This window comes from Talpa occidentalis, unplaced genomic scaffold, assembly GCF_014898055.3.
Source record: "Talpa occidentalis isolate TD23 unplaced genomic scaffold, MPIMG_talOcc4v2.1 talOcc4.4, whole genome shotgun sequence".
Taxonomy (NCBI): Eukaryota; Metazoa; Chordata; class Mammalia; order Eulipotyphla; family Talpidae; genus Talpa; species Talpa occidentalis.
In genome coordinates, this window is record NW_023604295.1 from 99,969,865 (window position 1) to 99,985,183 (window position 15,319).

The following is a 15,319-nucleotide window of genomic DNA, read 5'->3' on the forward strand; positions in this document are numbered from 1 at the left end:
CCACAAAATCTGATCCATCACACAGACGGATCTCCTTTAGAATCTGCCACTTTCTTCCTTTAATAAATTGGGAGTATGGAACACACTGACCATTTCTCTTCCAATGTTGAATTTCCCATTAACTAACAGAATAAAGCAAAGTTGTTCAAAAATTAAAAACAAAGATTGGTGGTTCAAGGTATATAAATATATACATATGTATGTACATATATAAAATTTTTGATAAATATATAACAATAGATAGATTCTTAGTCCTCCTGCTAGATTATCAAGACACAAACTCACATTTTTAATGTTCATGAGGTCTTAATTTAAGGTAAATGAGAACTTTCTGTTTTCTCTTTTATTTCCGTTTATTTTATGTTGAAATTACTCCTGGGCCATAAGTTGTTATTTCTTCAGTTTCTTCTGTGCAACCTTCTTTTCTGGTTTAGGAAATATCTGCTCTTATCAGTGAGGATCATCTCTCGGTGTCAGGGGAAGCTCAGGTGTAGGTTCATCTGACAGTGAGCTCTGTAAGTTCTGTGATGCTTCTTGGGAACTTTGTTCACCTGGATATACTCAATGACCAAAAAATCTATATCTAAACCCTTAAGTACACCAGTTTTAATGTGCAGTAAAAATTCATCATCTTTTAGGGCCATTGACTCTGCATCCAGCCCCACTGTTTGGCGCCATTGACTCTGCATCCAGCCCCATTGTTTGGCTTGGGCACACACATCAGCTCTGCCATTGTAAGGATGGGATGTCACTCACTGCTTCTGTAGTGTGATATCCTCAGATACTTGGTGTTTTTTTGAATATGCATCCCCTTGATGGTCTGCGAAGTTTCACTATTGTTCATAAAATGAAGAAAAAGATTTGAACCTCTTGATTTGCATGACTTTGTAAGGTTCTCCAGGTCAAGCAGTAGTGAACCATTTTTAGAGATCACCTATGGCTGCCTACAGGAAGAAAAAGAATTTTTTTAATAGTAAATTTTAATGTTCTCATGAGCTTTGGAGAAGGTAGTGCCTGACTTAGAAGGGTAATCATTGTGTCCAAATAATCTCCTATTTGGAATTTATGGGAATGGAGGGTCATGGAATTAACAGTCCCCTTCCTTCTGGCACAGTACTGCCGATTGCCTTCACAAGGCAGCCAGATCTTTTATCCCATGTAAAAACAATTGCAAAAATGAAGTGTGTGCCCTCGCATACTTACTTGGCAGGGAAGATACCACGATTATGAAGTGTGTGCCTTTTTTCTAGCTTCTAGGTAGACTTCTTTTACTAAATTAGTCAGTTCTTTCCAAGTTGGATAAGTCACAGTCTTTGCCATAAGCTACCCAGAAACTGCAATGCTAGTCTCCCTCACTTCCTGTGTGAAGTCTGAAGCTTTACCCAACATACTCTTTCAAATCTGGAAAAAATGCTTAGGAAATGAACAGCTAGCTAATCATCCTAACAGTACAGATGATGTTATCATATTCATTATTTCCTTACAGAGACATTCCCAAGGAACCCACTTAGTGTTCACTCTTTGAACTTACATATTGGAGAAAGGTTAAGAGGTCCTTTAATTCTAATTAAATAATTAGTAAACTCCAAGTAGAAAACAACAGTGTAAGAAAATGTATTACATTGAGGAAGACACTTAATGAAAGGAGTCCTCTAGAGAAAAAAGTAATTAAAAAAAAAAAAGGCCAAGGACTGCAGAAACTGAGAAGCTCTATATCTGTCGTCACTATATTTACTTCCTCCAGAGACATCCCTTACCTAGCCTATGTTGACCAGAGGATCTGTCAATCACTGGGCAATTTCTCCTTAACCCCACCAGCACAGGTATGGACTTAAAAGTCAGTCTGGTCAATTACCATTTGTACTCATGCCCCAACTCACAAGTGATTTGTTCAGGAATGGGACTATGACACATATCGAACCAATTAGATTCTTCACTGGGGCTTTTCTGATAAAGGGTCATAATGCTCGGTGGAAGTAAGATTGGAAACCTCAACACCCATCTCCCTTGCCTGAGTGGAATGATGTGACAAAGTTGTCTATTATGACAAAGAAAAGAATGATGTCAAAGAGAAAAGAAACAAAATTAAGAAAGTGTATCACAGAAAGTTTTGTTGATAGCTATTGATCACCTGGATGCAACTGAACCTGAATCTAGAACTTTCCTTGTACTTACCAATTAAATTGGCCAATTAATTTCTCTGTCTCTTAAGCTAATTTGATTGTGGTTTCCCCTTGTTTATAATTAAAAGACTGCCAACTATTACAAAGACCTTACTGCTACTGTGCAAAGACAAACTAATCAAGACAAGAAAGACCCCACACCCAGGAATTTTCTGGATAAAATGTCCTATTGAAATAACAATCAACCAGCATTTATAGACAATTCAGTGCAATCATGAACATAACTTCTCATCAAACATTATTAATCATTCTTGGGTTCAGATATGTGAAGTTTAGGATTGCCTAAAAAATGAAAGAGGATTCTACAGGATACCCAAATGTCCCTCTACAGGGAACTTGAAAGGGTTAGGTATTTAGAATATCTCCTTTACAACCTGGCAAAACCACCTTTTCTGTCTCCAATCCTGCTGCCCCAAATGGACCAATTAAAGAAAAAAAGGTGCTGCCACTAACTGGTTCCTACACTATGCTAGACACACTGGGTGTTTCACACTAGTCATCTTATCTTCAAGCAAACCTAAAAGATAAGAAGTACCCCAATTTTACAAATGAAGAAACCAAGACGCAAAAAATTTTAGTGACTTGCCCAAAGTTGTACAGCTACTACACGACAGAGTCGAAAATTAAAACTTGTATCTATCTGAATCTAAATCCTATGTTCTTTCCAGTTCAGGAAGTTGAAGTGCCCACCACCACTACCATTTCTGGAGAAGACAATAAGCATGGTGATCAGTAGAACGGGAAGCTTCAATTCACTTTAAATAGCATATATTAAATTGCCAGTGACCATGAGAAAAGACACAGATATCAGGATCACCACCCTCATGGAGCTTGAAATATTGTAGCAGATGGTATAATAGCAAGGATATAGAAGCAACTTAAGTGCCCACTGAGAGAGAATTGGATAAAGAAAATGTGGTCTATACACACAATAGAATACTATTCAGCTATAAGGAAAAATGAAATGCTACCATTTATAGGAAAATGGAAGGCACTCTAGGGGATTATCCAAAGCAAAAAAAAAAAAAAATCAGAAAGATAAAGACAAGTATTATATGATTTCACATATAGGCATAATATAAGGAAACAAAGCAGATGAACTGATAAGGCAAAATAATTATAAACTAACAGACATTGATAACAAAACGGAGTTTCCTGAGATTAAGAGGGAAGGAAAGGAGGGATCAAGGGGTATAAGGAATGGTAGTGAGGAGAAAAAGAAAAACTTTATTTTGCATTGGTAACAACTGACCTTGCTTTCAAGTAAAAAAGAAAAATACATATTGTAGGGGAAACAGGCTATTACACAAAGTACTGCACTTCAAGTATAAATGATGTTCTAGTATAAAGTCACATGAATCTTGAAGAGGGAAAGACAGATTCAACAAGTTAAGGCAGAGGAATGCTTTATGTAGGAGGAATTTAACCTGCGTTTAAGAATGAGTAGGGGGGCCTCCCCGTTGGCGCAGCGGTTGAGCACTGGGTTGCGAAGCTGCCCGCAGCCTCTGCAGCGCCTGTTCGATCCCCGGCTGCTCCCTGGCCACTGGAGGAGGGTCCCACATGGTGCGCAGACCTCTCCTGCCACCCGCTGCTCCCCTCAGCAGTGTACTTCGGTCCTTCTGCCTGCTCTGCTCCCGCTCTGGCTCTGGTGAATTCTCTCACCCTCCCGCGCTTCTGACTGTATCCAGTGCTTGTATAAATAGATAGATAGATAGATAGATAGATAGATAGATAGATAGATAGATAGATAGATAGATAGATAGATAGATAGATAGATCTTTAAAAAAAAAAAAAGAATGAGTAGGATTTCAATAGGCTGAGAGAGTAAAATAGGAAGACTTCTCCTTTGAGTAAAATATCATATGAAGTTGGTCAGGTGTGACCTTGCACCACACGGACTAAAGGTATGAGATCTTGTATTGATCAGAATGGGTTAGATTTTGCAACAGTAACAAATAACCCCCAAATCTCATAGCTTAAAACAATAACACAAACCTTGCTTAACTCACTATTGTTGGTGGGAGACTCCACTTCATGTCTCTTCCGCTCTAGACTGATGAAGTGGCCTCTGCTGGGAATATTGCTAGCTACCATGGCAGAGGGCAAAGGATCACTGGAGGACATCGTGCCAAAAATTAAATGCTTCAGGTTGAAAATGATACCCCTAACTTTTACTCAAACTCAAAGCCATTACTAATTGAAGGCCCCATCCAATCACTAGAGCCCCAAGAAATGTAATCCTAACAGGTCCCCTGAAAGCAGAGAGCCAGAGATATTTGATGAACAGCAACAATGACTACCACACAGCCAGATACTCATCCATGAGTGTGTTCATGTGAGGCAAGAACATGAAAACAAGACATAGAGAGTAAAACAGAAAGTCTGGAAATCAGACCAGCAAACATGCGAACATTGATTAAGCACCCTCTATGTATTAAGCATTGTGCTAAGGACTGGGGATTCAAAAATGAATAATAAAATGTCTTTGTCTCCAAGGATCTCATATTCTGATGGTAGTGAATGATGCATGCTAAGGACTCAATTGTGTTCCTCAAAACTCAAATGTTGACAGCCTAACCCCCACTGTGACTCTATGTGGAGGCAGTAATTTGAAGAAGTAATTAAGGTTAAATTAGATGATAATGATAAGGCCCTAACCCAGTAGGCCTGATTTCCTTATAAAGAAGAAGAGACACCAGAGCTTTCTTGCTCTTAGTGAGAACATGAAGAGGAATCACCAGCAAAGACACAGCAAAACAGTGGCCCTCTGCAAGCCAAATATAGACATCTTAACAAAAACTAACCGTAGCACCTTGATCTTAGATTTCTAGCCTCCAGATTTAGAAGAAAATAAATTTCTGTTGTTTAAATCACACAGTCTATGGTATTCTGTTAAAGCAGCAAGAGAATAATACAGTACATAAACAAATCATTAAAATATGACATAGTAAATGCAATGGTAGGCATATACACATGGGCATACAGAGAAGGAAATTCTTTAAGTAACTGGCAAGATAATGGTATTTCATCATAGTGATAGGCCACCCTAATGCATTGTTCTCATGCAGAACCCAAGGGCAAAACCCTGCCTCACTTGAAGGCAAAAGTTCAAGGGTATTGGGCAGCTGAACGGGAGAAAATATGTGTACATCATATATCCAAGAAGCAGCTAATATCCAAGATCTACAAAGAACTCATACAACTCAATAAAAAGAAAACCAATAACCCAATCAAAAAAAAAAATACAATAGGCAGGAGAGCTAAGCATTTCTTCAAAGAAGACAAACAGATGGCCAACAGGCACATAAGATACGCTCATTAGTACTTATCATGATGAGGGGTAATGCAAATCAAAATCACAGTAAGCAAATCTCACACCTGTGAGAATGGCCCACATCAAAAAGAGACAAGAAACAAGTGTTGGTGAGGATGAGGAGAAAAAGGAAACCTCATATACTGTTGATGAGAATGTAGATTTTTTTTTATTTGATTGAAGGCTTTATGGTACATAAAAGATAGGTTTTTTAAAGTTGCGCTCAACTTTTTCACACTGACTTCTGTGTATTTGGGTGTTCTATGCCCAAGATTGCTCAGCTGTTGCTGTTGCCATTGATTTGTTTACTTTCAGGATCAAGGTGGGTACTTTCATATAAAATCTTATTTTTAATTCCTTCTCTGGCAATTCTTTCCTATATTCTTTGTTTTGCATAGTTATACCTACAATGGAACCAGCATCCTTAAGTCACCAAGAAAAATCCTCCTACTCCAACATCACATGGCCTTCTAATCCTACTAGTTAACAAAAAAGGCCCAAGGCCAGCCACAACAGATCCTAATGAACAATATAATATTGAATCCCAGGCACAGGGGATGTTTTCAACATCTAAAATTCCTAGAAGTTTAAAGGGCTTTCCCTTCCCAGGCTCAGCTGGCTCCTGCTCAGCAGCCTAGGGGAACAAGAGAATGTAGGTTTTTCTAGCCCTTATAGAAAACAGCATGGAGGTTTCTCACAATAGATCTATCATATCATCCAAAAATTCGATTCCCAGTTATCTACCCAAAGAATGCAAACAAAATAACTTTGAAGGATGCATGTACTCCTATGTCCATTGTCCATTGCAGCACTATTTATAATAGCCAAGTTAGAAAACTACCTAAGTGCCCAAAGTGAGAAATGGATTAGAAAAATGTGGTATATATGCATAATGGACTACTACTCAGCTATTAAAAAATTGAACACTTGCCATTTGTGACAACATAAATAGAGCAGAAGAGGATTGTGCTAAGCAAAATAAATCAGAAGGAAAGAGACAAATACCAGATACTTTCACTTATATGTGGAGTATAGAGAAACAAAAGAAAGGATCAGACAAAATAAAATCAAGAACAAGCACTAGAAGTCTGATTATAGAATTGAAGCTATCAGAGTGGGAAGGAGAGGGCAAGAGTAAGGTGTGGAAGTGACCCAATGGACTATGTTAAGGACTATGGGTGCCTTGGTGGTGGGTGTGGTGTGGTAACATACATCTGAAGAGGTGTGAACCTATACCTCTGAATCATATGAAGCAAACCGGTATTACCTCAATTTTTTAAAAAGGATATTAAAAAAATAAATAAGAGTTCTTTGTTTATCTTTGATATCAGTCGCTTGTCAGATGTACTGTGTGCAAATATTTTCTCCCATTCAGTAGGGAGTTATTTCATTTTAGTTATGGTTTCTTTTGATTTTGATTTGATATAGTCACAGTTGCTTATGTTTTTGTTTTGTTTTCCTTGCTGTTGGAGACAAATAACTAAAGACATCACTAAAACTTTGTCATGAAATGTTTTGCTTATGTTTTCTACTATATGCTTTATAGTTTCAGATCTTACATCCAGGTCTTTTATATATTCTGAACTGATTTTTGTGCATGTGTGAGTTAGGGGTCTAGATTCATTCTTCTGCATACAGCTGTTCAATTTTCCCAACACCACATATTGAAGAGGTCATCCTTATTCAAGGTGTATGATTTTGGCTCCTTTGTCACAGATTAACTGTCTATATAGGTGTGAGTTTATTTCTGGGCTCTCAATTCTATTCCATTGGTCTGTGTATATGTTTTTATTCCAGTACTAGGTTATTTTAACTATTATGGCTTTAGAATATAATTTGAGATCTGAAAGTGTGATACTTCCATTCTCTTTCTTTTTTTGTCAAGATTGTATTTGCTATTCTGGGCATTCTGTAATTCCATATGAATTTCAATAGAGTTTGCTCCAGTTCTATGAAAAATGTCACTGATCTTTTAATTGGGATCTCATTGCATCTGTATATTGCTTTGGATAGGTGGCCATTTTGACAATGCTGATTCTTTCAATCCATAAGTAGGGAATATTTTCCCATTTCTTTGTGTTTTCTAATTCTTTCAACAATGTCTTATAGTTTTCTTTGTATAGATCTTTTACCTCCTTTGTTAGGTTTACTCCTAGGTATTCAAAAAAATTTTTGGTATTATTGTAAATGGGGTTACTTTTTTATTTTCTTCCTCTTCTACCTAATTGTTTGTATATAGGGAAGCAACTGATTTTTGTTTGTTGATTTTATACTCGCCACTTTGCTAAACTGATTGTTTCAACTATTTTTTCTATCAAATCTTCAGGGTTCTCAAAAAATGCAAATTAAAACCACAATAACATATAATATGAGTTGCTAAAGGCTAAAATTAAAGACTAACAATACCAAGTGTCATCAAGGAAGGATATGGAGCAACTGGAATGTTCATGCATTGCTGACGAAAGTGAAAATGGAAAAAAACAATTTGGGAGACTAAGAATTTCTTATAATATTAAATATACACCTATATTTTATTGATCAGAATTGTGTCTCATGTCACAATTACATAATTAATATTATTAAATATTATTTAAAAGTTAGTAATATTAATTTTCTAGCACCATATACAAGAGAATATGTGTGGAATATCTATAATGTACAAATGATTATCACCAGGATCTATAAAAAATATACATTGATTTGTAAGACCATCAATAAGAAAAATTTTATAGAAACAGACAAAGCAATCAATTCTCTAAAGAGGAAACTCAAATAGTTAATAAATATATCAAATGAAGCCCATCCTCATTACTAGAATAATGTAAATTAAAACTAAAAATTTTACCAAATCATCAAACTGTTAGTCAGACAAGTGGGGTAAGGCCATTCCAGAGAAAAGAAACTATGCAAATTTTCACATTTAACACTGTGAAAATTCATTTATACATCAATTTGTGTTTCTATCTGAAGAGGGCAGCAAAAAATTTATATGCATGTAAACATTAAATCTGGACAAAGAAATGCTTTTCTCTGCATTCCCCAACACAAAACCACATGAAAGTCCAGTGACTCAGCAATAGCCTCCCCACTTCCAAGCATTGCTAGGACTCTGATGGTGTTGCTTTCTCATGGGGTGTGTTTTTCTTTTCCTACATTAACAAATGAATCCAAGCCATTCATCCATTTATCTTGAGGGTTGAAAGAACTCCATTGGATATGCCTGAATCAGACAAAACCAGTAGATGGGGTTGCTCCATCTTCCTCTGGAAAAGACCCACTTACCTTTCCTAGCTCCAGAAACATCTGACCCATAGAGGATCCTTGTGCCATATCTACCTTCCCTGGCATAGCAGAGCTGAGCCCATATGACTCCAAAAGTCTGAAGCACAGACAAACTAAAATGTTATAAAGACAGTAAAAACCATTAAGGAGAAAATAAAATCATTACACAGTCCAATGTTCCCAAACTAGAAATCTTTCATTGTTTACTTTTCATCACAACATTATATTATTGTCTCTATTTATTTGATACCTGCCTGTTTCCTAAACTTCACTGAATTTTACTAGTTTAAAAAAAATGTAGGTAATGGTAAAATTAGAAATGTTTTGCCCAAATAAGTAAAGTTTTGAGGTCATTTGTGATTTGGGGCATGACATAGACATAATGAGATAAGAACAAAAACAGTAGAGATTTGGGGTCACGTGTTATTTGGGGCATCACATAGATATAATGAGATAAGAACAAAAACAGAGGCCTAAGTAAAATCCTATGGTGGAATAAAGGGCACCGGGATCCCTTCTGCCAAACCTTGAGGATGAAAGGAGCACCCAGAACCACCCAGAGGCAGCAACTTGCTCCTTTGCCTGCCGAGCCCAGTCCATAGTAAAGCCGGTTGTATGAATGAAAAGAACAGCCTACAATGTGGATTAACACAGTAACTCACCCACCCAATTACTGTGATTATACCTTGTTTGAAAGTTAAGGGTCATAAGGTCAGGGGCAAAACTGAGATTCACCCATCAGTGGGACTAGCTTGCGCTCTTATTTTAGAAGTAAATAGCAACAGCAGGAAAAATACAAAAGGGATGGGTTTTGAAGGCCAAGTTGAAAAATAGAAAGATAATGAAGTAAGGCAGCTATTGTGAGCAAGTTCATTAAGGTAATGTGTTTTATACTCATAAGAGTATAAAAGCTGCTGGAGGATTTTCACTCCATGGCTCCCCACATAAAAGGCTGGCAGGGAAATTGAACATAATCTGGGGACTCCCTACCCTGAGGAGTCACTGAAGAATCACTTTCTTGGCCTAGATAGTCCATAAGTTCTCCAAAACCAGAATGGACCCAGATGAACCACACAAAACAAGGCAGTGTTTCTGTCTTTTACCACTACCATCTCCCTAAGTTTTTCCTAATTGTTACTGCATTAGATTTTAATATCACAGATATGCTGGCTATCTGTTTAAATAATTCATTTATATATATACACACACATATATATGCTGTATATATATATATATATATATATATACACATCTGCTGTACATATAGTTAGTTTTGATTTTTTTGCTAAGAGACAGTTTTCACCCCCTTGAAAGTAACATCATACTCTGAAACTGTCTGGTCCAGCCCCCTAACTCGTCTTCCAGCTTGCTTGGATGCATTTTCTCATATTCACAAACAATTTATTAAATTAAATCCTATTTTTATAGAAGAAATTTAAAAAAAAAAAAAAACTAGCCAGGAGATCCTGACCTGAAGGGTTGCAGTCCTTAACGGCATGCACACGCACCTAGTGGCAGGTAACGGAACTACAGGAACACAGGCAAAAATGAGATTTCACTCCCTATAAGCTTTGCGTTTATCACCAAAATCTCGCATGTCTTTCCCCACCATGAAGATCACACTTACAACCTATATTGTATGTAGGTTTACAGGCAAGAATATTTGTCATACTTTCTCACCCACAGTTAATAGTAGTTAATAGAATTCTAAATTCAAGCCATAACAAAAAATTTAATGTGATTTTTTTTCAGACTGTATTTTCCCAAAATCCTGTAACAGCATCCAATAGGTGGGGGCAAGGTATTCACTTGAAAATCACTCTTCTGGAAAATTGACAATGATAAAAAGACAAACATCTCAGACTTATCTTGAAAACAAGCTGAGGTCAAGGTAAAGTACAAGTACACAACTAATTGGTTCCCACAAGCATCCACATGCTTGAGTCAACTGAACTTTCCAAATTGGTCTACCTTACTATTAATATTAGTTAAAATAATTTCTACCAACATTCCAGCAATCTAGAGGTAAATGAAGCTATTGGTCTCATTTTACAGGCACAGAAAATGAGGTTTATGGTGCCCATACCTTGTTCAAGCCCCCAGGGTGAGTGAGAGTGGTGGAGTTGCCATTCCAATCTAGCTCCGCCTAACCACAAATCCCATGTTTTATCGGAGCACAGTGCCTCCCTTTATGTAGACAAAGCCTTGGCTGAAAATTGGAGTGTTTAACATCAAGTAAAAAATGTTCGCTAATGCATGAGCTGTGTCACTTGATTTTCTGGGTTTTTGAAAAATTTGGACAACAGATCCATCCTTCTAAAACCAAGCAGGTTGCAAAAACCACTGTGAAGATTTTTTTTCAAATTTGATATCCACTCCAAGAGGGTGTGCTCAGAGTTCAGCAGACAATGAAAAATCATCCCTGGCTCTACCCAGTAACAATTGGTGCGCAGAACTCCTGCTCTCTATCAACCTCCCGGCTCTAGCCAGCTAAGAGGGCTCTCTATTTTGCATGTGACTGCACAGAGGCAATTTATTTTCTCATTGGAAATGGTGATGCCGAGAGAGCAGAATCGTGTCACACATGGGGGAGTTACCACTATAGGGAACAGAAGCTCCTTCCAGCTTGGCTTAGCTGCCATCCTTTAGACTGCTGTGATAGCAGCGAGAATGGTGCATACCCAATCCCTGTCTCAAGCAGGATTGAGAGTGTCTCAAATCCCTGCCTTCTTAGAGAGAATAATGGCAACGGTGCATGGGGGAGAAAGGGAGGGGAACCTCTCCCTTGAAATTCTGACTATTGGGCTCCTTAAAGATGGATTAGCATTTCAGAGATTTATTCAGTTTCTTGGGTAGAGAAGCTGACTCACAGATACTATAAGTTTGGGCGTGATAGCTTAGAGCTAAATCTCTGTCCTTAAGCAGAATCTCAAACCAATAATTTTGAGAAGGCATAATAGAGTGCTGTGATAACCCCAAAACTCCATAAATAATGAAGTCACACCCCTCTTATCCTATAGTCAAGCATCAAACACCCTCAGCCATGCACAGCATCTGAAAACACACAAGTATCCCACGCACGCAGAAATTAAAAATTCAGGGAAAACCCAAAACGGAAGATTACAAAAAGAGTGACATGATTGGTGGGTTTGTAACAAATAGAGGTCCTTCATAGGTATTCCGCAGCCTCTGCAGTGCCGGTTCGATTCCCAGCCAGCCAGGGAGAAACCCACATGGCATGAGGGACCTCTCCTGCCGCGCCCGCAGCTCCCCTCAGCAGTGTCTTCGGTCCATCTGCCTGTTCTGCTCCCAGCTCTGTCTCTGGTGAATTGTCTCACCTCCCACACCTCTGACCTGTACACCAGTTCTTGTATAAATAAAAATAAATCTTTAAAAGAAAAATGCCCAAGTGCCATTAAGAGCAAAAGGAAGGAAAAGGAAAGCAAATGAGATACATGAAAAACAAACCCAATAAAATGTGTGAGTCACAAAGTGCAAACCATATATGTAACTTAAAATTCCCATGTAGCTACACTAAAAATAAAAAGAAACAAGTACAATTAATTTTAATAATTAACCCATTACTTCAACATACAATCAGTACTTTTGCATTAAGATTTTTACATGGTTTTATGCTAAGTTCTCAAAAATCCATACGTATTTTACACTTACAGCACAGCCCAGTCAGAATCACCCTACTTGAAGAGCTCAAAAGCCAAATGTGGTTAATGGCTAATGTATTTATAGAAAATTCTTAGCCATATGCACAAGGGAATCACAGAGTAATACAAGGACATTCACTGCAGCTTTGCTTATAGTAGGAAAGAATTGCAAACCACCTAAATGTCCATCAAAAGACGAATACATTATGTAATTTATTCTATTTAATAATGAAGTACAAAGCAACAAACTGAACAAATTGAATCTAAATCTATCATCATGTTATCACTCCAAAACATAATGCAGAATAACGAAAGTGACCTGCAAAATCATGCATACAGGGTGCCACTGAAGTAAACTTTTAGGAATACCCCCCAAAGCCATATATTGCTTTTTGAAACAAACATATGTAATGGACTATGCACTAACTCTGAAAAAGTGGTTAGTTCTGAGAAAGAAGAAAGGAAGGAAGGAGAAAAGATTTTGAGGAAGCGACAAGGAATAGTCCACTGAATATGTAATGTTTCGTCTACTTCAAAACTAACCTGGCACAAACATTAGTAAATATTAATGTTCAATTTCACTGCTGAGTATAAAGTTTCTCATTATATTATTCTCTGTTCGGTTCTGTATGTTTGATCTATTTCATGAAAAAAGGAGAGAGAGAGAAGAGAGAGAGAGAGAGAGAGAGAGAGAGAGAGAGAGAGAGAGAGAGAGAAGGAGAGAGAGAGAGAAATCGTTTGAACAACCCAGCACAGAAGTCAGGGTCGTATTCTACTTGCCTTCTGGGGACAAGGGTTGGGGGGAGACCCACTTGATAATCACTCATGACCCAAGTGTTTGTTACCCCTTCCAAATGCAAATGCTGCAGGGCATTCAGAGGCACTCATAACTGTGAACCTAGTAAAAAAGAAAATATTCCTTCATTTCCCATACACTCTAACAAAGCAAAGAGTATTTCATTTTATTTTTAAAAATCCATTTATAAAGGTTTACACAGACGTTTTAGTGCACAGAAGAGCTACCTTCATTCAGCCCTCTGGAACCCAGACTTAGCAGTCCCCAATGTGGCAATAAAGAGTAACTGATGAGTTAGGTTTTCACACAGCACACAGAGTCAAGCCCTGGCTTTATCATGCCATGCTGCACCTCCTCATTCATAACTTTGAAGCTGGCATATCTACTCCTGATCTATAGTCTCCCACTCTGCCATAGGTCAATAAATGTGCCTGCATGTGCACACATACACACACTCACACACTCCCTCTGCACTTGATTCTGACCTCTCTCCTCTCTTTTGAGTGTATTTGCTCTTAGCCCAGCTAGGATTCTGTGCATTTGGTGTCCTCCACAAACCTGAAGAGTGTACTGTTCTTCATATCTCTCTGGTCACTCATTGGTCATGCATCAAAACACTGATCCCAAGAGGTCCCCACTTTCAGCATTTCTCCATCCAGGAGGTCCCCATTTATCCCTAACCTTGTTTATTGTCTCTGTGCCCAGTTCTTTTCTTGGATAAAAACAGCTTCCTCAGTTCCATGAAACAGCTTTCAATGTGAAACACTATCAGAGATTTATTGTTTGGTTTCTTTTTTAAGTTTAAGTAATTACCTACATCACACCTACACAACTTTTTTTGACACCCTCACCGAGCAAGTGAGAGAGAGACACACAGACAGAGAGAGAGAGAGAGAGAGAGAGAGAGAAACGTACATACATATAATTAGTGAGGCACAAGTCCTCATTTCAGAAATCAGTCTCCCAATCTGGCGAACTTCTGCTGAATCTATTTTGAGTTTTGTAGGTGTCCCAGGAAGACCAGTTAGTGTTAGATTTTCAGGGCCTTTTCGGCTGTTTGCTAGATCACTGTTTATAGGCCAAATTTCTCAGCTCTCCTGGGAGATTTGGTGCCATACGACAAGAGCTTTGTGTGCTTAGAGGAGCAATTCTTTATGCTTCTGGATTTAAAATTTTTTCAAGATAAATTCTTGTGTTATTTAATAAAAATTCCAACTAGTCCGTCATGCTCACAGCATTCTTGGAAATGCATTAATTTTAATGAAGGTTAACATTTTAGTTGTTCATAAATATATCGCTTCTCGGCCTTTTGGCTAAGATCAAGTGTAGTTGTTTATAAATATAAACTGTTGTGAAGGGAGGGCAAAAAGATTTCATTTTTCACCATCCAAAACAGCATTTTTTTAAACAATTCCAAAAGGTCTTAAAATCATGTGACTAGAAAAGTTCTTTCAATACATGGATATTGTTTAGACACATGGATATGTTAGCATCGTGAAATAAAATGTAGAACTTCTATATGTGCTTCCTTAATTTGAACAAATAAAAAACAAGTATTATTGTATAAACAGCTCTTGGACAATTGCTGTATATTAAAAGAAAATTTCAGCTTTCCCCTAGAAGCAACCAGGATGAGTCTGCAGGAAAAAATGTCTCCATTTCAGCTCTCCCTGACCCAAACTCTGAGGAGACAAACTAAAAAGCTGATCTTCACATAGACGCTGGAGAAAGACATTGTCTTCAAAGAGAAGAGGTCTGTTCACCCACAAATTCTTTGGGGTCTGGAGGCAAAATGCAACTGGACTTCAGAAATAAAAAATATATGTTCTTTTCTAAAGTCCTTTAAAACAGACTCCAATTTTGTTCTGTTATTTTCATACTTTGCTGACAAGACTATAAACATATCTGTAACCCCTGTCAGTGAATTCACACATTCTTCTTTTCCCTTCTTGCCCTCTTCAGATCTCTGTCCATCCCTTTTAGGCTCTATTTTCACATGTTCTGTTGAATTTGTTCCACCAGAAAATATGGATATATTTTTGTCTTTGGCGCCCTCTTATGGTCACTTGATTACTACACCACA

The 15,319-nt window shown here is 37.7% G+C and overlaps 2 pseudogenes; one reads left to right on the top strand and one right to left on the bottom strand.

Annotated features, from left to right (window-relative positions):
• Positions 1-311: 311 nt before the first annotated feature.
• On the bottom strand, positions 312-10,274 carry LOC119256938 (60S ribosomal protein L17-like; annotated as a pseudogene).
• Positions 10,275-14,529: 4,255 nt separating this feature from the next.
• On the top strand, positions 14,530-14,668 carry LOC119258388 (U2 spliceosomal RNA; annotated as a pseudogene).
• The last annotated feature ends 651 nt before the right edge of the window (positions 14,669-15,319 follow it).